Raw genomic sequence first — 19,416 nt, forward strand, 5'->3', positions numbered from 1 at the left:
CCCCGAGATCTTCCAGGTCACTCAGAGGTATTCTTCGAGCTCTCTCTCAGAAGGGCTTGTCCTCACTGAGGCAGGTCCGATTTTGAATCACTTTTAGCACAGCCCACATCGTAATCATTTCTTGAAAATAATTACTCCCACCGAGATAACTGGGTCTTCACTCGCTCCCCCCACTTGAAAGGGACCACTGGGCGAGCAGGGGAAGTACTCCTTCTCTCGATTCTTCTCTTCCTTTAACTCAGAAGGGGTAAGTGGATAGGCAGCACGCACATGTCCTAACACCATCCTTGGCTTCAGAAGTACTGGCTGAGTGGTAACATTCCGGACACTGACAGGAATCTTCCCGCTATTTTTCTGTAGCACTTTAGTCGGGGTTACTTCCAGCACCAGCTCAATCCCACTATCCTCTGCCAGCAGATCTCCCTCCACCATCACAAAAGGCCCCAGTTGGTCCCATGACAACTTCACCACAGCCTTCATGCAGGCTCTTTCTCCCGGCTGTAACACTCGCTCCTTGGTATCCAACCTCCAGAGCTTCACCACTTCTTCAACTAGGGTCTTCTGCTCCTGCAGGACTAGCTGGAAAGCTGCCCTTAGCTTAGGATGTACCTCTTCCTCTGTAGACCCATGGGCCACTAAAGGGATGAGCATCCGTCGAACCAAATCCGTGTTTGTGCCGATTATCAAGGAGTTCTGTTTAGCACCTGGGGGTTGAAGGCACACCACAGCCAAAGTATCAAACACTTCCATCTTTGCCCCTTTTGTCGGCTAAAATTATATCTTCACAGGAATATACCCGTCTTAGGGAAACTTCTGGGTCCCCAAACCCCAGATTTGCAGTTCTTCTAGCTTGCACAGAGGAAGGTGTTTTAAGTGCTTCAGATAAAAGTAATTATACAACAATGTCACTTGGGCGCCCGTGTCCAACAAGGCCTTGGTATAAATGCCTTCCACTTGCAGTTGGAAACCACCGGGGCTGGCCCCACCAGATTCTTGTGTACCACCTCTCTGTGAGGCTGGAACAATTTTCGGCAGACCTTGTTACTGAAGTTTTCCGCCCTCTGGGGCTTGGTTTTTGCAGGAAACTTGATGCTTCAGCTGGAGAGGAGTTGAGGTACCGACCCCCTGTGTCTCTCTGCCCGATTTGGGGGGTCCCCACAAAAGTATAGAGGTATCGGGGGTAGATAGGGAGGCACACCCCATCTCATTGTGACCGTAACTACCCTGATAACTGCTAGAGATCAGGCTTTGAGAGGGACTCTCAATTGGCTCCTTCACTGAGGTCCCTTGAAGTTTTCTGCCTTCTTGATAAGGAAGAACGTCTATATAGCCTTCAACAACTCTTCCATTGTCTCAGGAGTAAATCCTCGCTTCAGGCATTGGGCCCTGAAATGCCCCTTTTCTCCACAGGCAAAAAATCCTCTATCCCGAGGGGAGAAAAGATTGGATCCCTTAAACGACTTCCACACCTCAGGAACTTTTCCTTGCGCTTCCATGACCTGCATCAGGGTCTGGCACATTTGTGTCTGATAAATAAAATGGAAGGTGATGGCGCTGCTTATTTAATAAAGTGCAAATAAATATGAGATGCTTAAATATAAATATGATTGAGGAATAAGTTAATAGATAAAAGATGCGGAGGTGAAAAACCAAGTAAAAAGATCAAACGTATGGTGTTATAAGGGATATAAATTAATCTAAAAATTCCAAAAGTATATAAGAGAAACAACCACCAGAGGGCGTAATAAATGGCAAGATGTGACAATAAATATGCTTGTGTATATACCAAAATAAAATAAACAATGTGAATATATGACAATACTAAATAAATTAATAAAATTTATACAAGGTGTTAGTTCCGCAAGTGATAATATAAATAATAGTGAATGAATTAATAAATAGGTGATAAATGTGCGGGAAACTTTTATGCACGGGATGGGTGTGCAAAAAAACAATTGATATACAGTGCAACAAAAAGTGATAACAATATATCAAGGTGAATCAAAGATAAATGTGCCAAAAATAATTTTTTATATAAATATGCAGGTGAGTATAAAGGTGCGGGAAGTCTATTTGTGCAACGTGCAAAAAAATCCAAAAAATGAGTCCATAAAATAATGGTGATAGCAAAAAATATAAGTGTACAGGATATCTTACGGTGACCCCCAAGGTGGGTGACTGGTGAGTGGTAAGGTGGCCCCTGGTAGAAAGACCTACTCACCAGATGTACCCACCCCACACAGGGGTATAGAGCGGGTACTGAAGAGGTATCTTTTAATCCTGGATCTGTGTAGTGGTTCACTTCCTAGGGGAGATGTGTTATGGAGTCCGGAGTGTCCTAAGTGGGGTCCGGTAGTGAAATATTGTGGTATCCAAAGCCTCGTGGGTAAATCAAGTGTGGCCACTCAAGGGTATATGGATGGAAGGAAAAAAAGGAGCTCGATAGTGTATTATCGTTTAGCTAGAAAGTTTAATGTAAATTACAGCAGCAAAATGGGTACTCACATATACAATGTGGGAAAACAGCGAGGTATCAGCGTCCCGGAACGCAATGCGTTCCAACCAGAGACCGGAACCGGAAGTGACGTGACGGCGCTGTACGCGTTTCGTCATGTGACGTCTTCTGCAGCGTCCTATCACTTCCAGCGTAGGCCCTTTTGTACATGGTGGTTACTAGGCAACAAAGTAGGCGGAACTCAACAAAGCAAAACTGATGCCGTGGGTCGTAGTATCGGGAACAGGGCGTAAGATAATCTTAGCCAAATAGAAATCAGATGATAAGTATAAATAACAAAAACCCAGGCTAGCCATTGTTGAATACTAATTAAATGAATATATAATATAACAATATAAGAAATGTAATGCTCCGTGCCTGATAATTGAACCATCATGTATACATACAGGGAAGGATATCTCGTACATGATATTAAAATATATACAACAATATTTTATTAACAAATAAGATTAAGAATATATTAAAAAATTAAATTAAAATATATTACGCCATCTGGTGGATAGAATAAATATATGAGGTACATTTGATATAAGAACGTAGAACTTGCGCCATCTAGTGGATAAGTTGTTAATTGTATAAACTATTCATTTGATATATACGATGTAAAGGTTATTAATGTTGTTACCATGAGTTTGTTAGTATGTGATTACTAACAATATATACCAATTTATGGAAAACATGATGGATAAAATATATAATTAAGGAGGACATCTGATTTAATATATGCTATTTTGTAAAAAACATTATGGATAAGGTTAACATTAATATAAACTATTGTGTAGAAACCTTTATGGATAAAATTTTTTGAATAAAAAATATAATAAATAATATTTTATAGGAGGATAGTACATCTAATGTGTGGAAAAATATATGTCTATTAATTATTAAAAGGATGTATCAGAATATATATAGAAAGATGTATAAAAAAAATATAAAAAATATAAAAAATATATATATATATATAAAAATTAATAAAGAAATGGAAGGTGAAATGACAATGGTGTATATCGAACATTAGAATCCAGTATAATATATTAAGTTTAATACATATGAATATAAATTCATAAAGTGTAAGAGTATAATGAATGTGAATATGAAAATTAATAAATGAGAAATGATATAGTAAAAAATAATGAAAATGTGATTATAAAATATGTTGTGATGATAGGGTGGATACTATATTCATATATAAAAAATTGATGGGAAAAAGATTAAAAATTGGAAATAAAACAGTTGAGGTCTATATCTAGGTTTAATCCCCTAGGCTGGAGTGTATTAAGCCGATATATCCAGCTGGTTTCATTTTTGGAAATTTTAATTCTTTTATTTTCACCTCTCCAGTGTCCTGTAATAGAGTCAATTCCAACGAATGTAAGTCCCCTGGGATCCTTATTGTGTGCCTCTGCGAAGTGCCTAGAGAGGCTATGTTTCGGAAATCCCTTTCTTATGTTCTTGATGTGTTCTCTAATACGCACGAAAAGAGGTCTGGTGGTCCTACCGACATACTGAAGTCGGCATGGACACTCTACCAGGTAGGTCACATGGGTGGTCTGACATGTAATTAGTTTGTTAATCTTGAATTCCTCTCCACTCCATCTGGATTTAAAATGTAACGTCTTTCTGGGTTGTTTGTTCGTTGATTTGCAAGGTAAACATCTATTGCATCGGATAAACCCTTTTAAATCAGGAAACAATTTCACTGGTTTGGGGGGATCAATAGCATTATGTACCAATTGATTGCGTAGATTAGGGGCTCTCCTATAGATAAACCTCGGTTGTCTGGGTAATAATTTGGACAAGGTCTTATCGGATTTTAGGATAGGCCAATATTTTTTCATAATCTTCTCTGTTTGTCTGAAATTTTGATGGAATCCCGTAATAAAAGCTAGCTCATTGGATTTTTTGTTGGGGACATTTTTCTTTTGTAGGAGTTCATCCCTATTGATATTTAATGTTTTATCCCTTGTCATAATTAACTTCTGTCTGTCATAACCCTTTTCCTCGAATCTTGTTATTAGAACATCCGTTTGTGATATATAATCTTCCACATTGTCACAATTTCTCCTGATCCTGACAAATTGGCTTTTTGGGATTCCTTCTTTCCATACAGGATGGTGACAGCTGTTAGTAGGTATGTATCCATTCCTATCTGTAGGTTTAAAATAGGTCCTACTTTTCAATATATTATTGTCTTTAAAAATATTAAGATCCAAATAATTTATTTGATTAAAACTCCAGTCTCCTGTGAACTTAATACCATATGGATTCTCATTCATTTTTAAAAAGAAATTATTCAAAGATTCTTCAGTCCCTTCCCATAAAATGATAATATCGTCTATATATCTTCGGTAGAATGTTAGTTCTGGTATATCCTGAGTGTAAATCATCTTTTCCTCTAACATGTCCATAAATAGGTTCGCTACGCTAGGTGCGTAGCGGGCTCCCATTGCAACTCCCTTTGTTTGTAAGAAATAATCATTTTTATGCCAAAAGAAGTTGCTACTCATGGTGAGTTTTAGACCATCCAGGATATATTTTATTTGTGTTTGTTTTAACTTGCTACGTTCGTGTAAGGCAATATCTACCGCTTTTAATCCATCACTTTGTTTGATGCTGGTATAAAGGGAATTAGCATCTATTGTAGCCAAGATACATCCTTCTGGTAATTGTACTTCTTTGAGTGCTTTAATCAGCTCTGAACTGTCTTTAAGGTAAGATTTCCCCATCTTTACGGCTGGTTGTAGGTATCCATCCAGATATTCGCCCAATCTAGAAAACAAGGAGTCCACCCCACTCACAATGGGTCTCCCCGGGGGTTTGACTGGGTCCTTATGTATTTTGGGCAAATAGTACAATACTGGGATCTTACTTGAATCAGGTATCAGGTATTGTGCTTCCTTTTTATCCAATATTCCTATTTCTTTGCCTTTGTTAATGAATTCTTTAAGTTTCTTCCTATATATCTTGGTTGGATTCCTTTTCAATTTTTCATAGGTGCCTTCCACTCTTAATAGATTGTTCATTTCTTCTTCGTAGTCATTTTTGTTCAGAATCACTAATCCCCCTCCTTTATCTGCGGGTCGGATAATAATTCCTTTTCTGTCTTCTAGTTGTTTGATTGCAGACTTAACTTGATTGTACTTTTTATGTGGTTTTTTAATCTTCCTCAGGTCCTCCTCCACCATTTTCTTGAATGCGCTAATACATTCACCTCCAGGTACTTTTGGGTTAAAAATTGAGTTATTTCTGAGACCTGAGTGTACAAAATTGGGGTCAGGAATAGTAGGTGTGTGTCCTTTTAGTTTAAAAAATTTCTTAATATTCAGTTTTCTTAAAAATTTGTGGAGATCAATAAAAATTTCAAAGGGGTCAGCATCTTTGGTGGGGGCGAATTTAAGGCCAAGATCTAAAAGCTGAAGTTCGTCATCATTAAAAACTATATCCGTGAGGTTAAAAATACCTTGCCCTAAAATTCTCGCCTTCGTTTTCTTCCTCCCACCTCTCTTACCCCTCTTACGTCTTCTTCTTCCCAATAATGGTTTTGTTGATTGGGTCTCATGTATCCTCCTGGGGGTGGTGGTCCCCTCCATTGATTCTGGTAGTCTCCTCCTCTGTATGTATTGGGTCTTCTGTCTTCGTGATAATTGTGGTTCCATCTCGTCTGCTGGTCTTGTGGTCCTCTCCATCTCGTTCCTCCTTGTGGCCTGTACCACCCTTGTTGTCTGTAAGAGGGTGGTGGTCTTCTTTGGTGGCCTCCCCGGAAAAAATCCCTTTGCATATTGTAGTTCGGTCTATCCCTATCTGGATGGATACCTACAACCAGCCGTAAAGATGGGGAAATCTTACCTTAAAGACAGTTCAGAGCTGATTAAAGCACTCAAAGAAGTACAATTACCAGAAGGATGTATCTTGGCTACAATAGATGCTAATTCCCTTTATACCAGCATCAAACAAAGTGATGGATTAAAAGCGGTAGATATTGCCTTACACGAACGTAGCAAGTTAAAACAAACACAAATAAAATATATCCTGGATGGTCTAAAACTCACCATGAGTAGCAACTTCTTTTGGCATAAAAATGATTATTTCTTACAAACAAAGGGAGTTGCAATGGGAGCCCGCTACGCACCTAGCGTAGCGAACCTATTTATGGACATGTTAGAGGAAAAGATGATTTACACTCAGGATATACCAGAACTAACATTCTACCGAAGATATATAGACGATATTATCATTTTATGGGAAGGGACTGAAGAATCTTTGAATAATTTCTTTTTAAAAATGAATGAGAATCCATATGGTATTAAGTTCACAGGAGACTGGAGTTTTAATCAAATAAATTATTTGGATCTTAATATTTTTAAAGACAATAATATATTGAAAAGTAGGACCTATTTTAAACCTACAGATAGGAATGGATACATACCTACTAACAGCTGTCACCATCCTGTATGGAAAGAAGGAATCCCAAAAAGCCAATTTGTCAGGATCAGGAGAAATTGTGACAATGTGGAAGATTATATATCACAAACGGATGTTCTAATAACAAGATTCGAGGAAAAGGGTTATGACAGACAGAAGTTAATTATGACAAGGGATAAAACATTAAATATCAATAGGGATGAACTCCTACAAAAGAAAAATGTCCCCAACAAAAAATCCAATGAGCTAGCTTTTATTACGGGATTCCATCAAAATTTCAGACAAACAGAGAAGATTATGAAAAAATATTGGCCTATCCTAAAATCCGATAAGACCTTGTCCAAATTATTACCCAGACAACCGAGGTTTATCTATAGGAGAGCCCCTAATCTACGCAATCAATTGGTACATAATGCTATTGATCCCCCCAAACCAGTGAAATTGTTTCCTGATTTAAAAGGGTTTATCCGATGCAATAGATGTTTACCTTGCAAATCAACGAACAAACAACCCAGAAAGACGTTACATTTTAAATCCAGATGGAGTGGAGAGGAATTCAAGATTAACAAACTAATTACATGTCAGACCACCCATGTGACCTACCTGGTAGAGTGTCCATGCCGACTTCAGTATGTCGGTAGGACCACCAGACCTCTTTTCGTGCGTATTAGAGAACACATCAAGAACATAAGAAAGGGATTTCCGAAACATAGCCTCTCTAGGCACTTCGCAGAGGCACACAATAAGGATCCCAGGGGACTTACATTCGTTGGAATTGACTCTATTACAGGACACTGGAGAGGTGAAAATAAAAGAATTAAAATTTCCAAAAATGAAACCAGCTGGATATATCGGCTTAATACACTCCAGCCTAGGGGATTAAACCTAGATATAGACCTCAACTGTTTTATTTCCAATTTTTAATCTTTTTCCCATCAATTTTTTATATATGAATATAGTATCCACCCTATCATCACAACATATTTTATAATCACATTTTCATTATTTTTTACTATATCATTTCTCATTTATTAATTTTCATATTCACATTCATTATACTCTTACACTTTATGAATTTATATTCATATGTATTAAACTTAATATATTATACTGGATTCTAATGTTCGATATACACCATTGTCATTTCACCTTCCATTTCTTTATTAATTTTTATATATATATATATATTTTTTATATTTTTTATATTTTTTTTATACATCTTTCTATATATATTCTGATACATCCTTTTAATAATTAATAGACATATATTTTTCCACACATTAGATGTACTATCCTCCTATAAAATATTATTTATTATATTTTTTATTCAAAAAATTTTATCCATAAAGGTTTCTACACAATAGTTTATATTAATGTTAACCTTATCCATAATGTTTTTTACAAAATAGCATATATTAAATCAGATGTCCTCCTTAATTATATATTTTATCCATCATGTTTTCCATAAATTGGTATATATTGTTAGTAATCACATACTAACAAACTCATGGTAACAACATTAATAACCTTTACATCGTATATATCAAATGAATAGTTTATACAATTAACAACTTATCCACTAGATGGCGCAAGTTCTACGTTCTTATATCAAATGTACCTCATATATTTATTCTATCCACCAGATGGCGTAATATATTTTAATTTAATTTTTTAATATATTCTTAATCTTATTTGTTAATAAAATATTGTTGTATATATTTTAATATCATGTACGAGATATCCTTCCCTGTATGTATACATGATGGTTCAATTATCAGGCACGGAGCATTACATTTCTTATATTGTTATATTATATATTCATTTAATTAGTATTCAACAATGGCTAGCCTGGGTTTTTGTTATTTATACTTATCATCTGATTTCTATTTGGCTAAGATTATCTTACGCCCTGTTCCCGATACTACGACCCACGGCATCAGTTTTGCTTTGTTGAGTTCCGCCTACTTTGTTGCCTAGTAACCACCATGTACAAAAGGGCCTACGCTGGAAGTGATAGGACGCTGCAGAAGACGTCACATGACGAAACGCGTACAGCGCCGTCACGTCACTTCCGGTTCCGGTCTCTGGTTGGAACGCATTGCGTTCCGGGACGCTGATACCTCGCTGTTTTCCCACATTGTATATGTGAGTACCCATTTTGCTGCTGTAATTTACATTAAACTTTCTAGCTAAACGATAATACACTATCGAGCTCCTTTTTTTCCTTCCATCCATATACCCTTGAGTGGCCACACTTGATTTACCCACGAGGCTTTGGATACCACAATATTTCACTACCGGACCCCACTTAGGACACTCCGGACTCCATAACACATCTCCCCTAGGAAGTGAACCACTACACAGATCCAGGATTAAAAGATACCTCTTCAGTACCCGCTCTATACCCCTGTGTGGGGTGGGTACATCTGGTGAGTAGGTCTTTCTACCAGGGGCCACCTTACCACTCACCAGTCACCCACCTTGGGGGTCACCGTAAGATATCCTGTACACTTATATTTTTTGCTATCACCATTATTTTATGGACTCATTTTTTGGATTTTTTTGCACGTTGCACAAATAGACTTCCCGCACCTTTATACTCACCTGCATATTTATATAAAAAATTATTTTTGGCACATTTATCTTTGATTCACCTTGATATATTGTTATCACTTTTTGTTGCACTGTATATCAATTGTTTTTTTGCACACCCATCCCGTGCATAAAAGTTTCCCGCACATTTATCACCTATTTATTAATTCATTCACTATTATTTATATTATCACTTGCGGAACTAACACCTTGTATAAATTTTATTAATTTATTTAGTATTGTCATATATTCACATTGTTTATTTTATTTTGGTATATACACAAGCATATTTATTGTCACATCTTGCCATTTATTACGCCCTCTGGTGGTTGTTTCTCTTATATACTTTTGGAATTTTTAGATTAATTTATATCCCTTATAACACCATACGTTTGATCTTTTTACTTGGTTTTTCACCTCCGCATCTTTTATCTATTAACTTATTCCTCAATCATATTTATATTTAAGCATCTCATATTTATTTGCACTTTATTAAATAAGCAGCGCCATCACCTTCCATTTTATTTATCTCTGTATAGCCTTTGGCTATAGTTTAAGGGAGGCTGCAGCTTATTTGTGCATATATTGTTACAATCCCTTGATATCCTTAGCGCGGATTTATTTATCCACATTTGTGTCTGAGCTTGAGCTTCTTGCAGCATCAAGTCAGCAGACGGCAAACCCTCCTCAACTTTCCTCCTCTCTGGAACTTCCTCAGGATGGTCTGACTCCACTTCAGCTTCACTCTCGTCGTCTGAGAAGTTATTTTCCAATCGTAGCAGCCGGGCTGAAGCTTTCTCTTTTTTGGATTCATTATATAATGGCTCTTTCCCTCCGTGATTTTTCTCTTCAAGCAAGGCTTCTTTCTCCCAGACTTCCCGCATGAGTTCCGGGCAGTGGCAGCTGGTGCTCAAAATTTTTTTGGGGGGGGGGCGCAAACAGAAAAATTTAATAGGCATTGCTTTGCGGCAAAAAACGCTGTAAAAAATTGCATGACTTTGAGGTCGCAAAAGTGTGAAAGGGGCCTTCAGTAATTAAGGTATAGTGTGCCCTCTTTCAATGCAAAGAGACCAGCGTGCCCCCTTTCAATGCAGAGAGACCAGCGTGCCCCCTTTCAATGCACAGTGACCAGCGTGCCCCCTTTCAATGCACAGTGACCAGCGTGCCCCCTTTCAATGCCGTGACCAGCGTGCATGCCCCCTTCAATGCACAATGACCAGCGTACTTGCCCCCTTTTAATGCACAGTGACCAGCGTGCCCCCTTTCAATGCAGTGACCAGCGTAAATGCCCCCTTCAATGCAGTGACCAGCGTACATGCCCCCTTCAATGCAGTGACCAGCGTACATGCCCTCTTCAATGCAGTAACCAGCGTACATGCCCCCTTTCAATGCAGTGACCAGCGTACATGCCCTCTTTCAATGCAGTGACCAGCGTACATGCCCCCTTTCAATGCAGTGACCAGTGTACATGCCCCCTTCAATGCAGTGACCAGCGTACATGCCCCTTCAATGCAGTGACCAGCGTACATGCCCCCTTTCAATGCAGTGACCTGCCTACATGCCCCCTTCAATGCAGTGACCAGCGTACATGCCCCCTTCAATGCAGTGACCAGCGTACATGCCCCCTTCAATGCAGTGACCAGTGTACATACCCCTTCAATGCAGTGACCAGCGTACATGCCCCCTTCAATATAGTGACCAGCGTACATGCCCCCTTCAATGCAGAGACCAGCGTACATGCCCCCTTTCAATGCAGTGACCAGCGTGCCCCCTTCAATGCACAGTGACCAGCGTGCCCCCTTTCAATGCACAGTGAACAGCGTGCCCCCTTTCAATGCACAGTGACCAGCGTGCCCCCTTTCAATGCAGTGACCAGCGTACATGCCCCCTTCAATGCACAGTGACCAGCGTACATGCCCCCTTTCAATGCACAGTGACCAGCGTGCCCCCTTTCAATGCAGTGACCAGCGTGCATGCCCCCTTCAATGCAGTGACCAGCGTACATGCCCCCTTCAATGCAGTGACCAGCGTATATGCTTCCTTTCAATGCAGTGACCGGCGAACATGCCCCCTTTCAATGCAGTGACCAGCGTACATGCCCCCTTTCAATGCACAGTGACCAGCGTGCCCCCTTTCAATGCAGTGACCTGCGTACATGCCCCCTTAGAAACATAGAAACAAAGAATGTGTCGGCAGATAAGAACCATTTGGCCCATCTAGTCTGCCCAATATATCTGAATCCTATGAATAGTCCCTGGCCCTATCTTATATGAAGGATAGCCTTATGCCTATCCCATGCATGCTTAAACTCCTTCACTGTATTTGCAGCTACCACTTCTGCAGGAAGGTTATTCCATGCATCCACTACTCTCTCAGTAAAGTAATACTTCCTCATATTACTTTTAAACCTTTGCCCCTCTAATTTAAAACTGTGTCCTCTTGTGGTAGTTTTTCTTCTTTTAAATATGCTCTCCTCCTTTACCGAGTTGATTCCCTTTATGTATTTAAAAGTTTCTATCATATCCCCTCTGTCTCTTCTTTCTTCCAAGCTATACATGTTAAGGTCCTTTAACCTTTCCTGGTAAGTTTTTTCCTGCAATCCATGTACTAGTTTAGTAGCTCTTCTCTGAACTCTCTCTAGAGTATCTATATCCTTCTGGAGATATGGCCTCCAGTACTGCGCACAATACTACAAGTGAGGTCTCACCAGTGTTCTGTACAGCGGCATAAGCACTTCTCTCTTTCTACTGCTTATACCTCTCCCTATTCATCCAAGCATTCTGCTGGCATTTCGTGCTGCTCTTTTACATTGTCTTCCCACCTTTAAGTCTTCTGAAATAATTACTCCTTCAATGAAGTGACCAGCGTACATGCCCCCTTCAATGCAGTGACCAGCGTACATGCCCCCTTTCAATGCAGTGACTAGCGTACATGCCCCCTTTCAATGCAGTAACCAGGGTACATGCCCCCTTTCAATGCAGTGACCAGCATACATTCCCCCTTCAATGCAGTGACCAGCGTACATGCCCCCTTAAATGCAGTGAACAGCGTACATGCCCCCTTCAATGCAGTGACCAGCGTACATGCCCCCTTCAATGCAGTGACCAGCGTACATGCCCCCTTCAATGTAATGACCAGCGTACATGCCCCCTTCAATGCAGAGACCAGCGTACATGCCCCCTTCAATGCAGTGACCAGCGTGCCCCCTTAAATGCAGTGACCAGCATACATTCCCCCAATGCAGTGACCAGCATACATGCCCCAATGCAGAGATCAGTGTGCGTGCCCCCTTCAATGCACAGTGACCAGCATACATTCCCCCAATGCAGAGATCAGCGTCCGTGCCCCCTTCAATGCAGTAAACAGCATACCATTCCCCCAATGCAGAGATCAGCGTGCGTGCTCCCCTTACTTACCTGGAGCAGCAGCGGCGGCGGGCGGCTTCTCATCAGTTTCACGGCGTCGGCTTCTCCTCGGTCCCGGCGGCGCGTCTCCTCCAGTCCTCCCGCCTCCTCCTCGGCCAATGGCATGGGGTTTGCCTTGCGGCCAATCAGGAAGCGTGTGTCGGACGCGTTTCCTGATTGGCCATGAGGAGGATCGGTGTGACAATACCGAATTTTCATTCGCTATTGTCACACAATGGGTGGGCTCTGGACGCACTGCTCTGCGCCCCGGGTCCATCCTTTGCATCGCCCTATTAGAGCCTCGGGCTCTAATCAGGTGATGCCAAAAAAAAAAAAAAGCACCATTGAACTCCATGCGTCTGGCGCCCCTGCATGCAGATTAGGGGGCCGGACACATGGATGGGGGGGGGGAGTGTCCTTGACCCCTCTGAGTAATAATTTTAAGACAATCGGGTGATTGGGCTAAGTGCCCTGTAATACTCGATCCAGGTGTACTTGGTCAGCATCTTTAGGGTCGACACTCTTCCGCAGGAGAATTTGGTGTAACATCTTGTCTATCCTTGCGATGTACCCCGATAACTTCTCTCCCTTTTGCTGGTGGGTATGATTGAACTTGTAGAGTAGATCAGTGGTGTTTTCCACTTGCCCAAACACATCCAAAGCGGCTTTCAGATAATCATTATCTGTACAGTTGTTATTCCCCATCCGTAGATTTCGGATCACTTCCGCTGCAGGACCCCTTAGACTTTCACTCTTCACAGACTCTGCAACATTCCATTCATCCACAGCCTGGGTAGCTTGAGTCATCCAACTCTCTAAACTCTCTTCACCAGTGGGAGTGGGTGACTGTCCGGAAAAGAAGCGCAACTTGCGATAGTTTTGTGCAGCTCCACTGGCCCCATTTAGAACCAGGCTATCCACCAACCGACTCATGTCAGCATAGAAAGAAGCAGGGGGTACAGCAGCTTTGTCTCCACCTATGCTCACGGAGCTGTTCCCAAGGTGAGGGCTCCCTGGAGAGGAGGGGGATTTCCCTTCACTGTCCTCACTCTTCTTCAAAGAGGAGAAAACTTTAGTCAGGACAGTCTCTTCCAGCATCACCCGGTCAGTTTGGAATATGTCTGGAACTTCTCCCTTCCACTCTACCACAATATCCAGGGCATAGTCAGCCCATGCATCCAGAATGTAGGCCGTTTGCCCTGGCCTGGTGCTAGGGCTCACACCCAAAGTCTGATCTCAGTCTCTGTGTGCTTATATCCTGTAACTTCTAGGACCACACTCTGATCCAAACTGGCCCCTTAATATAGTGCCCAGGACCGGGCAAGGGCAGGATTCATTGCTTCTCCGGCTACTGGCCCTCTAGGAGGGGAATTCAGGGCAGAAGTGGCACTGGACATCCCGGACGAGCCCCAAATGTAGCCCTGCCCCCAAGGGAGTGGCTTATTGCATGGGTATCCTCTTCACTTCTTGCACTCTGAGCCTGCTCCAACCCATCTGAAACTGTTAGCTCTGTCATCTTGAATGATTGAGACCACAAGTATTGCAGTGAATAATCAGTTTACTGCTTTTAACTTTTGAAGAAAAACAAGAATATGCAAACAGAATAAGAAATGACACAAATGTTACTAGGGGAATAGATCCTGAATTCCCAACCAAAGATTTAGGTTTAGTTCAGCACTCAGGATCCGGAACACAGGCCACACATACACATACAAGTAAGTGCTTGTGTATGCTAGAGTATTGTGTTCAACAATAGTAAACAACACTTTGAATAATCTGGTGTAATTAGAGAGTGACCACAGATAAAAGTGACTACACTAGATAACTTAATGTAGAATAAACAACATAACAATACTAAGGTAGCTATCAGAGTGCACTCTGTATACCAACGGGGGCCCCCTTTACAATGAATTGTAAGAGTCTCCTGGAGAGTGAGGCCTCACTTGTCTTCACCGGCAAGAAATTCCCACAATCCAAAGTATTTGTAATCCAATAGTTTTGATGGAATGAGTTGATGAGCTATTGTTCACTTAAAAGTGCTTCTCTGCCTGCACAAGTTGCACAACCTCACAGGCTGCAGGAAAGAAATTTGCACAGACTGTGCTGACAGGGGAATCGCTCCTCCTGCCGAGACCTTGTATTCTGCCGGTGCCGAGAGAGAATAGTGATTATTGCTAGCGGCTGTAGCAGTGGGGGGTATACATAATTCAGGTGTGAGGGGGGCTGCATTGTATGTGCGGGGGGGGGGGGGGAGAGGGCGGGTTGCATTGTTTGCGAGCATGAAAACGAGGGGCAGGGGTCTGCATTGTTTGTGATTGGGGTGCGCAGTGGATGAGGGGGTGCAGAGGTTAGTGGTAATGGGTATGTAGAAGTGTGCATTAATCAAGAGGTGCAGTACGGGCAAAGGTGAGTGGTGGATAAGGGGTTGGGGTTTGTTGGGGGGGGATTTACTTAGAAGTGCGGGTTTCCAAAAAAAATAAACATACATACTCACCTAGATGGCTGCAAAATCGATCTGATGCTGCAGCTTTACCCCGCCGGCTCTACATTGAGACCTGAGCGATCAAAGAACCGCTGATTGCTCAGTTCTCAGTCTTCAGTGAGCAGAGAGCCTGTGATTGTCAGTCACTGGCTCTCTGCTCTTCCCCTCCAGTGCTTACTGGAGCACTGGGCTGTTGAAGGAGAGGGAATGGCTGGCTCAAGCTCTCAGTGAAGAGCTGAGAGACTGAGCCAGCTGCTGGTCAGACATCTGAACAGATCTAGACAATATTGTTGCCTGCACCGGCTCTGTGATGTCAGCAGACAGTGGCTGAATTGGGACACAGGAATGCAGATAACTTAACCTAAAGTCAGCCTATCATCTGATAACTAAACACCCTTTAACTTACATTGAATCAGTGGGCAATGTGGTCCAGAAACCTAATTTAAGAAAAATAAGAACTTCCGCGCTATGGACTAAATGGATAGATAAGTGAATAAATAAGTGAAAAAAATGTGTATAAATAAATAGATAAAAAATATGTAGTAAATGTATAAAATATATATATAGAGATATATCTAAAAATAGGCTGCAGCCTCCCTGGATGATAGTCCGGAGACTATGCACTGGATAAAAAAGGAATAGGGGTAATGGCGCTGCCTATATAATTTAGATATAATAGAAATGTAATAAACTGTGATACAAAGTGCCTTAAGCTAAAAACAATAATGTGTAATATTCAAACAGTAATATATTCCGTAAAAACTTCAATTAAGTGCAAGTGCAAGGTATAAAGGTGCCTGCAAAAAGATTGGAAAGTGACTGGTGCAATAATTATATGAGCAATAAATAATATTTAACATGCAATATTAATGTGCTAAAAAATATGGTGCTATATAAAGTGAGCTGTTCCACTCATACCACGTGTTGATATGGGGAATAAAAAAGTGCCAACAGAGCCAAAATAGAAAAAAGTTATTTTTTAAAAATACAGCTTGCAATGTCCAATAAGGAAAGATCCAGTAGAAAAGTCTATATCATGTGCGGTGACTTCAAAGGCAATAAAGGTGACAGCACTCGGAACAAACCGACACTCAGGTGAAAAGGTGACCCCGTGGTGGGTGGTAAGGTGCTGGGATTCCTTTGGTAAAATTGCACACTTACCAGAGACACCCACCCCACACAGGGGTATAGAGCGGGTGTTTTTTATGGGTCTGGCAACCTAGCGGTATCCTCCTATCCCTGGATGGAGGGCGTGTGCCGAGGATCAGGCTGGTCCTGGTGTGGATGTACCATAGGATGGTCCCCTGTGTGCCTTCCTGCCTAGGTGTGTTCCGAGGGATCCACTCAGCTCCACTCCCGATATTTAAACCAGAAAATAAATGGTGGACATAGCGTAATTCCGCAATATGCTTTATTGAGCAAAAAAATGAAAAGGTACTCACATTGAACAGGAAAAAAACAAGCGTAACTGTATTGTCCGAGCGCTTGCGATCCAAGCCTCGTTCCCATATAGTTTTACCGGAAATGACTTGACACGCTGTACGCGTTTCGTAGCTTGTACGTCATCAGCAGCGTCCAAACCTAATTTACACTATATTACAAAAAGCAATGGGATGCCTGCCTTTACATGCACGTGACTTTTAATGGCATCCCAGTCTTAGTCCGTAGAGTTCAATATTGATTTGGACCTCACAAATGCGCTTCTGGAAGAATGGTCAAACATTCCCATAGACACACTCCTAAACCTTGTGGACAGCCTTCCCAGAAGAGTTGAAGCTGTTATAGCTGCAAAGGTTGGGCCAACTCAATATGTTCACACCTAAACGAACCAATTCATGTCCGAACTGACACTTTGCACTGCGATATGCAAACTGATCTGGGGGTGTCGTTAACTTTGTATTGTCACCCCTTAGCGATTTGCATATGGCAGTGTGAACTGCCTGCGAGTTGAATGTGATGCGAGACCCCCCAGTGGATTTGCAGGGTTCTCGCATTGCATATATGTGAACCGGGATAAATGTTTAAAAGTGGACTTTTGCTTCTACCAGTGCTTGTTATTACCCCCATGTTTAAAGTGTAAATAAAAGCAAAACTTTTTTTTTTGGTTTTGGAAAGAATGGAAAGGAATTAGAACACCTGTCAGGTTTTTTTTTTTTATTGTTGGCTGTGGCTCCGTTAGGGAGATTTACCCTCTTTATTTTTCTTGTTTACTGTTATCTTTGAAAGTGAAAGTAAAAGGAAGCCCCACATTTTAGCATCAGAACAGAAGTAGAAGGGAATTCCTTCAGTGGGGACACTAGTTCTGGTGACACACCACGATTACCTCACTTTGGAGGAGTATCCTCTCACTTCCTGTTTGGGCTAAAATCTCCTCAATGGGACACAGATGGCAAAAACAAAAACTGATGGGGGTTATAACTATCTATCCAGAATGGAAAAAAATAAATAAAATCGGACTTTAGTTACACTTTAAAGTAAATGCCATTGTAGTCTCATAAGCAGGCATTTTTGTTTTTGGTTTTGAATTTACAGTATATATAAATCCAGACTCTGGATAATGGGAAATCTTGAGCTTTGTTTTGGCTTCTAGTCCCTTTGTGTTACATAACCATTTATGCATGTTTAAGTCATCCCATGGATGGTGGTGTGAGCTCCTTTGCAGCTTGTCCTTGGATTTGAGTTTAGTATGCCTGCCTTATGGATAGATAGGCATGTACAGTACATCTGAATCAATTTTCTTTCCCAGATAATTCAATGTAAATGCAAAGTCAAAGTAAAAGGGAAGTAAAGGAAATAATGCATACTGAAAGCATACTATATTGTTTATGAGTCTGATACAGATCTTGAACACTAAGGGCCCTATCACACAGGCTGTCCAATCAGGTCCGCCTGTCAGTTTTTCAGGCAGACCTGATCGGACCTTGAAGTCTCCCCTATGGAGTGGCACATGTCCGCTGGCGTCCGCTGCTATCCTATCCGGGCCACAAAATCCAGACGGATGGTGGTCCTATTTTCCATCCGTCTGGCAGATCGTATGAAAATGGACAGGCGGTCCATTTCCATCGGATTTCCCCATTGAGGAGAGCAGGACTGTGTCTGTGTTCGCTATGCAATCCCCGCTGAGCAAGCAGAATCCATTGCACGGAGTCGCCCGTGTGAAAGGGGCCTAACACAGACCCAGTATTGGGAAGCATTTCAGTTTGTGGTCCACTGAGGAGTATGACAGTTTAACTCTGTTTATTTGTGTAGTGCTACCCTCCTAGTAGCGGATGGGTAGTTTGCCCAGATCATTTTCTAGTAGTTTCTGTGCAACATGACACAAAATTCACTCTTCAGACTCATTAACCAGTCTAGGGGTATGCTTTTTCTGATCTAAATCCCTAGGGGTTAAGAAAATACCCTGGCCCCCATTTCTTGCTGCTTCAAATAGGCAGTATGATGACACTGACCCTTCTCATGGGATCCTGGGAATGCTGTTACGTACTGTAATGCACTTTTTCGAGATTTAAATCCTAAGCGTTATTGGGTGATGAGTATCCCAAATCCAGCTAGAATGCTGTCCTAAACTGTACAGTAGTAAATTTTTGTTAGATTTAGGCTTCCTGGGATCCAATAGGAAGGCTGAGTAATATCTTCCGCACCCATGTAAAGCAGCCAGAGGTTGGGGTCCAAGGTACATGCCCTACAATAGCAGGCAATACACATGCACTGAAGTACACCACAGCACAGAAGTTACTTGTTCCATTTTTACCTACATCAATGCTCCTGCATTTGTTTGTGTATTCCCCACCCCCTTTTTATAGGAATACATGGGAATGCTCAGGCAAGCATTTGTGTTTTTGTGCCATTTCTTAGTTATACCAAGGAATAGATTATACATGTGATAAGGTATCTAAAGATCATTCTTGAATATTCTTTAATTAGGTTGATACTAAAGGCAAAACCTTTTTTTTTTAAGTTGGATAGGGAGTAGAACATCTTTCAGGCTTTTCTTCTCAGAG

This window comes from Pelophylax lessonae, assembly GCF_965119305.1.
Source record: "Pelophylax lessonae genome assembly, chromosome: 4".
Classification (NCBI taxonomy): Eukaryota; Metazoa; Chordata; class Amphibia; order Anura; family Ranidae; genus Pelophylax; species Pelophylax lessonae.